Source organism: Echinops telfairi, unplaced genomic scaffold (genome assembly GCF_000313985.2).
Source record: "Echinops telfairi isolate 266 unplaced genomic scaffold, ASM31398v2 ScPeMD7_3;HRSCAF=10, whole genome shotgun sequence".
NCBI classification, from domain to species: domain Eukaryota; kingdom Metazoa; phylum Chordata; class Mammalia; order Afrosoricida; family Tenrecidae; genus Echinops; species Echinops telfairi.
This window is the reverse complement of record NW_022103899.1, coordinates 10,177,114-10,183,418: the sequence shown is the minus strand read 5'-3', so window position 1 is coordinate 10,183,418 and position 6,305 is coordinate 10,177,114. Positions and strand designations below refer to the sequence as shown.

Sequence of the window (6,305 nt, the reverse complement as noted above, 5' to 3'; positions counted from 1 at the left end):
AAAATAGTAATAACAATGAAAACTAAACTAAAAAAAAAGATGTAGTGCACAAGTGAGAATCAATTTACAACAGTCACAGAACAGAACCCCAAGATAAGGCAAGTAACTTGGACGCTTCCAGGTAATGTCTTTAAGCTACTGCTATAGAAAGTAGGGCTCCAGTCCTTGGAGAGTGAACTGTAATCAGGTATGAAGAACATTTATGAGGAGATGGTAACATTCTATATCGTGATGCAGGTTATGGTTCCAGAGTGACTGACTATATGTCAAAAATTCTCAATAAACAATACTTAAAATATCAAAATATTATTATTTAGAAAGTATCCCTTAATGTAAGGTGACCAGATGTCCCACTTTGGGTGGGACAGTCCTGATATTTAACAATTTTTCCTGTGTCCCACGGCGCTTTAAAAAAGTCCCGATTTTTGGACAAGCTAGGGTATACAGTTTTCAGCTGCCATGTGGCTATTTCACCAGGATATGGGTTTTATCCATGGTGTCTCGCTTTTGTCCCGCTTTACCAATGTTAAAATCTGGTCACCTTACCTTAATGGTATGGCAAGCCACCGCTTGTCGGTGTGTGTGTGTCACACTGTGGTGGCTTCTGTGTTGCTGTGATGATGAAAGCTGTGCCACACGGTCACCCAGAGGGAACAGCGTCAGCAGAGCTTCCAGACTCAGAGCAGACTAGGCAGAAACAGACGTTCCATGACCACTTTGGAGGAATTAGTCAATGTAAACACTGTGGATAGCCTGTTTGAAACATTGCCTGTCACTGAAAATCATAAAATCATAAAAGCACAGGAGCACATGGTCAGAGATTGTGCTCGAAGATCAAAAGCACTCAAAGTATCACTGAGAGCCGAGTCAGTCATGATAACACGGAAGGAGTAAAACCTTCAGGTGTGAAGCCTTCCAGACCTTCATTGGCTGGTGTCACGTGACTGAAAATGAGAAGTAACAGCTGTGAACATCAATTAATAATTTGAACTTGGAATTTATACGGTATGAATTTAGGATATTGGAACTCATTAAAATGAAATGGAACACATGAAAATTGTTATTTCTGGTATCATTGAACTGAAATTAATTGATATTGGGCATTTTGAATCAGAAAATCATTCGGTTTATTCTGCTGGGAATGACACAGAGAATTGGCATTGTGTTAATCCTTAAAAGGGCTATTTCAAGATCGAGCTTGAAGTGAAATACTATCTTTGGTAGGATAATGTCTATCCATATACAAAGAAATCCAATCAATACAACTATTGTTGAAGTCTAGATACCAAACAATAACGCTAGTGATGCAGGAATTGAAGAATTCTACCAAAGTCATCAGTCTTGAATGGATCAAAAAGGCAATCAAGGTGCATCCATTTTCCCCCCGCCGTCATAAACTTTCTTTCAATGGGTCTCAAAATTATGTGCCAGATTTTGGGCCGTTGCGTTTATTTTAAAAGGACTAATTTTAAAATCTAATAACAGAAAACTGCCACATACAAAACTAACATATGGTCCACAAAGCATTAATTTTCTTCTGAAAATTTTACAATGCATTTTATCGTTAACCAGTCTTTTGCGACTAAATTTAAATGGCCAATTGAGGCCACCTGTTCTGAGACTGCTTTTCCACCACGGATCAGTCTTGGGTGGCGTCTATTGGGGTGCTATGAATTTAGCCTTCTGAGTAGACGTGGTGGCCGTCTAGCTCCAGCAGCCTTTGTGTCCACTGCCTTGATGTCACCCACAGCAAGACAACCCGGGAGGACAGTCAGAGACGCTCTCCACACACACGGGCTTTCCAGGTACCATGTCAATGGTGGCAGCATCAGCAGACTGCAAGAATTTGGGGCCAGCTTCCAGCTTCTAACCAGAGTGGTGATCGGTCATCTCTTTGAGCTCAGCAAACTTGCCAGGAACATGGGCAGTGGGACAATCTAACACAGGTGTGCATCCGGCACGGATTTGGCCTGAATGGTTTAGGTGGATCACCTGAGCAGTGAAGCCAGCTGCTTCCATGGGTGGGTCAATTTTGCTGTTAGCAACCACATTGCCAAGGTGAATATATTTGACAGAGACATTATCGACATCGAAGCCGACATTGTCCCCAGGCAGAGCTTCACTCAAAGCTTCATGATACATGTCGACAGACTTCACTTCCGTCGTAAAGGTGACCGGAGCAGCGGTGAACCCTATGTCAGGTTTCCGAGCACCAGTTCCCACTCTGCCCACAGGGGCAGAGGCAGTGCCACCAATTTTGTAGACATCCTGTAGAGGCGGGCCTAGGGGCTTGTCAGATCAGCACGTTGGTGGCAGGGTGCAATCCGGAGCCTCAAGCAGTTTAGTTCCACGGACATTGGCCTCTAACTGGAAACCTATCTCTCAAGCCAAGGCATGTTAGCACTTGGCGCTAACATGTAGTTACCAATCACACCAGAAAGTGGCACAAATGCTACTGTGCCCGCATTGTAGCAAATTTTCTTACTGTAGCTGCTGACTTCCTTGATGATTTCATCATATCTCTTCTGGCTGATGGGTGGCTCAGAAGCCTTTTGGTTAATATGAACAATTGTGTAGCTGTTTCACCCGCCATGTGTAAACCAGAAGGGCATGCACACGGGTCTGCCTATTCGTGGAGAGACCAGTTTCAAATCCACCAACACGAGCAGCGACACTGAGGCCAGCACAGTCAGCCTGTGCCTCTCCGGTAATCCTTTCTAAAATAAAGTCTCTATGCTCAGGGGCATGGGTGATGGTCACGTAGTACTTGCTTGTCTCGGGGTTCCACAGGGAGATAGACAGATGCCATGCTCACGTTCAGATTGCAGCGTATCCAAGACCCAGGCAGACTTGCAGGAGCCCTTCCCCATCGCAGCAGCTCCTTCTCGAATTGTTCAGTTGTCCTTTTATCGACCCTGCCACAGTTGTAGGTCAGGTAATCACTGGCGGTGGATTTGCCAGAGTCAACATGTTTAATGACAATGATAGTGATACGAGACTTTTCCTTTCCAAACTTGGACTTAGATATCTGTGTTGGTTTTCACTGAAATAAGTGCTCTGGCAGCAAACCTTTGTGGAAAGCTAAAAGTGCATTTTAATAATTGCTAATTAAAGTGAAAAAGTTGGACACAAGAGGAAGAAACGATAGTTGGAAAATATGGTTTCGGTGACAGACATGAAGCTGGAGGTCACGTGATAGAATTTTGCAAGAACAATGCCTCCTCGTCGCAAATACCCTTTTGAACAACACAAAAGTCAACTAAACACGTGGACTTCTCAAGATGGAATAAATAGAAATCAAATTGTTTACCTCTGTGGGAAGACAGAATGGAGAAGTTTTACATCTGCAGCTAAAACCAGGCGAGGGCTGAATGTGGAACAGAATACCAATTGCTCCTATATAAATTCAGGTTGAAAAGTAAATAAAACAAGTCCACAGAGCCAATATATGATGTTGAGGATATTCCACGAACATGTTACGACCATCTCAAGAACAGGTTTGTTGTATTCAACACGAATGACAAAAGACCAATGAGCTTGGCATGACATAAAGAATACGATAGAGGAAGAAAATAAAAGGTCATTAAGAAGACTGGAAAGAAAAATAATGTCAAATGGATGTCAGAAAAGACTCTAAAACTTGCTCTTAATCATAGAATAGCTAAGGCAAACCAAAGAAATGATGAAGTCAAAGATCTGAACAGAAAATTTCAAACGCAGCTCAAGAAGGCAGAGTAAAATAGTATAATGAAATGTGCAAGGACCGAGAGCTAGAACGTCAAGGAGAAAGAATATGCTCAGAATAAATCAAACTGAAAGATCTCAGAAAAATTCTAGCCCTGATTTGCAATATTGAAAGATTCTATGTGCAAAATATTGAAGGATGTAAGAAGCATCCAAAGAAGAAAGAAATAATGCATAGTCACTGCATCAAAAAGAACGAGTCACATGCAGGCATTTCAAGAGGTAGGATATGAGCAAGAACCAGTGGAATGACCTGAAGAACCAATGGTATTGAAGAACACTCTTCAGTAAACTTCACTGAAAGCATTAGCCAAACCGAAGGTTCCAGGAATTGACGGAATATCAATAGAAATGTTTCACATGAAGCCTTGGAGCCACTTACTTAGCTATGCCAGGAAATGTGGAAGATAGCTACTTGGTCAACTGATTGGAAGATATCTGTCCCCAGTCAAAAGAAAGGTGAAGCAAAAGAATGCTCAAATTATAGAACAATATCCTTAATATCCTATCAAGTAAAATCGTGCTGAGTATCAGCCAACAGTGGTTCAGCAGTACATTGACAGAGAGCTGCCAAGATCAGGCCAGATTCAGAAGAGGACTTGGAAAAAATATGTCATTGATGATGTCAAATGGATTTTGGCTCAAAGAAGAGAATACTAAAAAGATATTGACTAAGTGAATCATAACAATAGCATCCCAGAACAATTCAGTTTGTTTCTGCAGAACTTGAGCCATGGCAGTTACGTGAACAGAATTAATGCTCATGGAAGCAGCAGTCAAAAAAATCAAATGACGTGTGGCACTGGATACATCTGCTTCAAATGACCTCTTTAAGTCCTGGAAACAAAAATGTTATTTTGAGGACTAAGCTGCACTTCACACAGTCAGGTTTTTTCCAATCACTTCATATGCATGTGAAAATTGCATATTGAATAAGGAAGACCAAAGAAGAAATGAAGCATTTGAACTATGGTGTTGGCAAAGAATATTGAAAGTACCATGGACTGACAAAAGAACAAATGGAGTAGTCTTTGAAAAAGCACAGATCCTTAGGGGCAAGGATGGCAGGACTTCATCTTATGTACTTTGGATATGTTAGGAGAGACCAGTCGCTGGAGAAAGACATCATGCTTCGTAAAGCGGAGGGAGGGGCAGTGATTAAGAGGAAGGTCCTTGATGAGATGGATTGACACAGTGGCTGCCATAATGGACTCAAATATAAGGATAACTGTTAGGATGGCACTGGAATGGGTATTGCTTAGTTCTGTTATACACAGAGTTACTGAGTCAGAAACAACTAGACATGCCAAACAACAACAGCAAATGAGGGCATTTCGCATGTGGAGACAGATCATGTCTGACTTCCTTATTGCATAAGGCAGGCAGCAGACAAGTGTTCACCCTTTGGCCTTCTTTACCCTATTTTAGTACCAGCCATTCCTCCCAAGCATTTTACTTTTATGCTGGGTTTGATAATTTAATATTGTGGCGACATGGAAATCACATTAAATATTCACAATTACAGGGTGTTATTAGGGAAGTTAATAGGTTGCCAGAAGTAAGGTGCAGGAAACATAGTAAAAATAGTTCTTGGGTAACACAGTAACCAAAGGATAGTCCTTTTTCTACAGCCACACCTTTCCTCAGCCAACAGCCAAGTCTCTGTTCAGTCTCTAGCCCAGTGGCTTTCAACCATTCTGGTGCCGCGACCCTTTAATACAGGTCCTCATGTTGTGGTGACCCCCCACAACCATAAAATTAATTTTGTTGCTACTTTGTAATTATTACTTTGCTACTGTTATGAATCAGGCACCCCTGCAAAAGGGTCGTTTGATCCCCAGAAGGGTTGCAACCCACAGGTTGAGAACCGCTGCTCTGACCGCTCAGCCATGTTGGCCAGTTGGCTTCTACCTGTGTGGAGCAGGATGCTTCCCTCTCCCTCAGCCTCACAGTGCCACAGTCCTCTCTCTGTTTCATGGTTTCCTCGCCTCGGTGTCTATTCTTGGCCCTTGCTTTTCCTCACAGTCTCCATGTCACAGTCTCATATGCTTCAATTTTGGCCCCCACCACTCCAAGAGAGAACTTGAAGGTGCTCTTCCAGTGGTCCTGAAATTTCTCTGTGTATCTGAGATGGCTCTTATACACAGAGGAATGGCTTTGATGGAGATGTGGATATTGTCTTTTAGCAGAACATATGGACTAGGAATCAAAGGGTGTGACTTGCCCTGCTAAAGTCAGGACTTAATCTCACCTTAATCCTGTCCACTAGTATGCCCAAGAACTCTCTCCAAAACAAGGTTATAGCCACAGGCATAGAGTCCCAAATCATAATTCATCATCTGAGAACTATGGCTACAAGGGCCATATTAATTGACATTTTAAGTGGAATAAAAATATTCAGGTGCAAACATTTCACTATAAACTTGAAATTTCTTTAACAACCAAGCTTGCTGATAATGTTTATTATATAATTACCTTTTCATTATTTTAAATCTTTAAAATGTCTTAATCCAGGATATTATTTTTGAAAGGCTGACAGTTTATCTAGACCTCTTTCCGGC

The 6,305-nt window shown here is 41.8% G+C and overlaps 1 pseudogene; it reads right to left on the bottom strand.

Moving 5' to 3' along the window:
• Positions 1 to 1,667: 1,667 nt before the first annotated feature.
• Positions 1,668 to 6,058, bottom strand: LOC101649481 (annotated as a pseudogene).
• Positions 6,059 to 6,305: the final 247 nt, after the last annotated feature.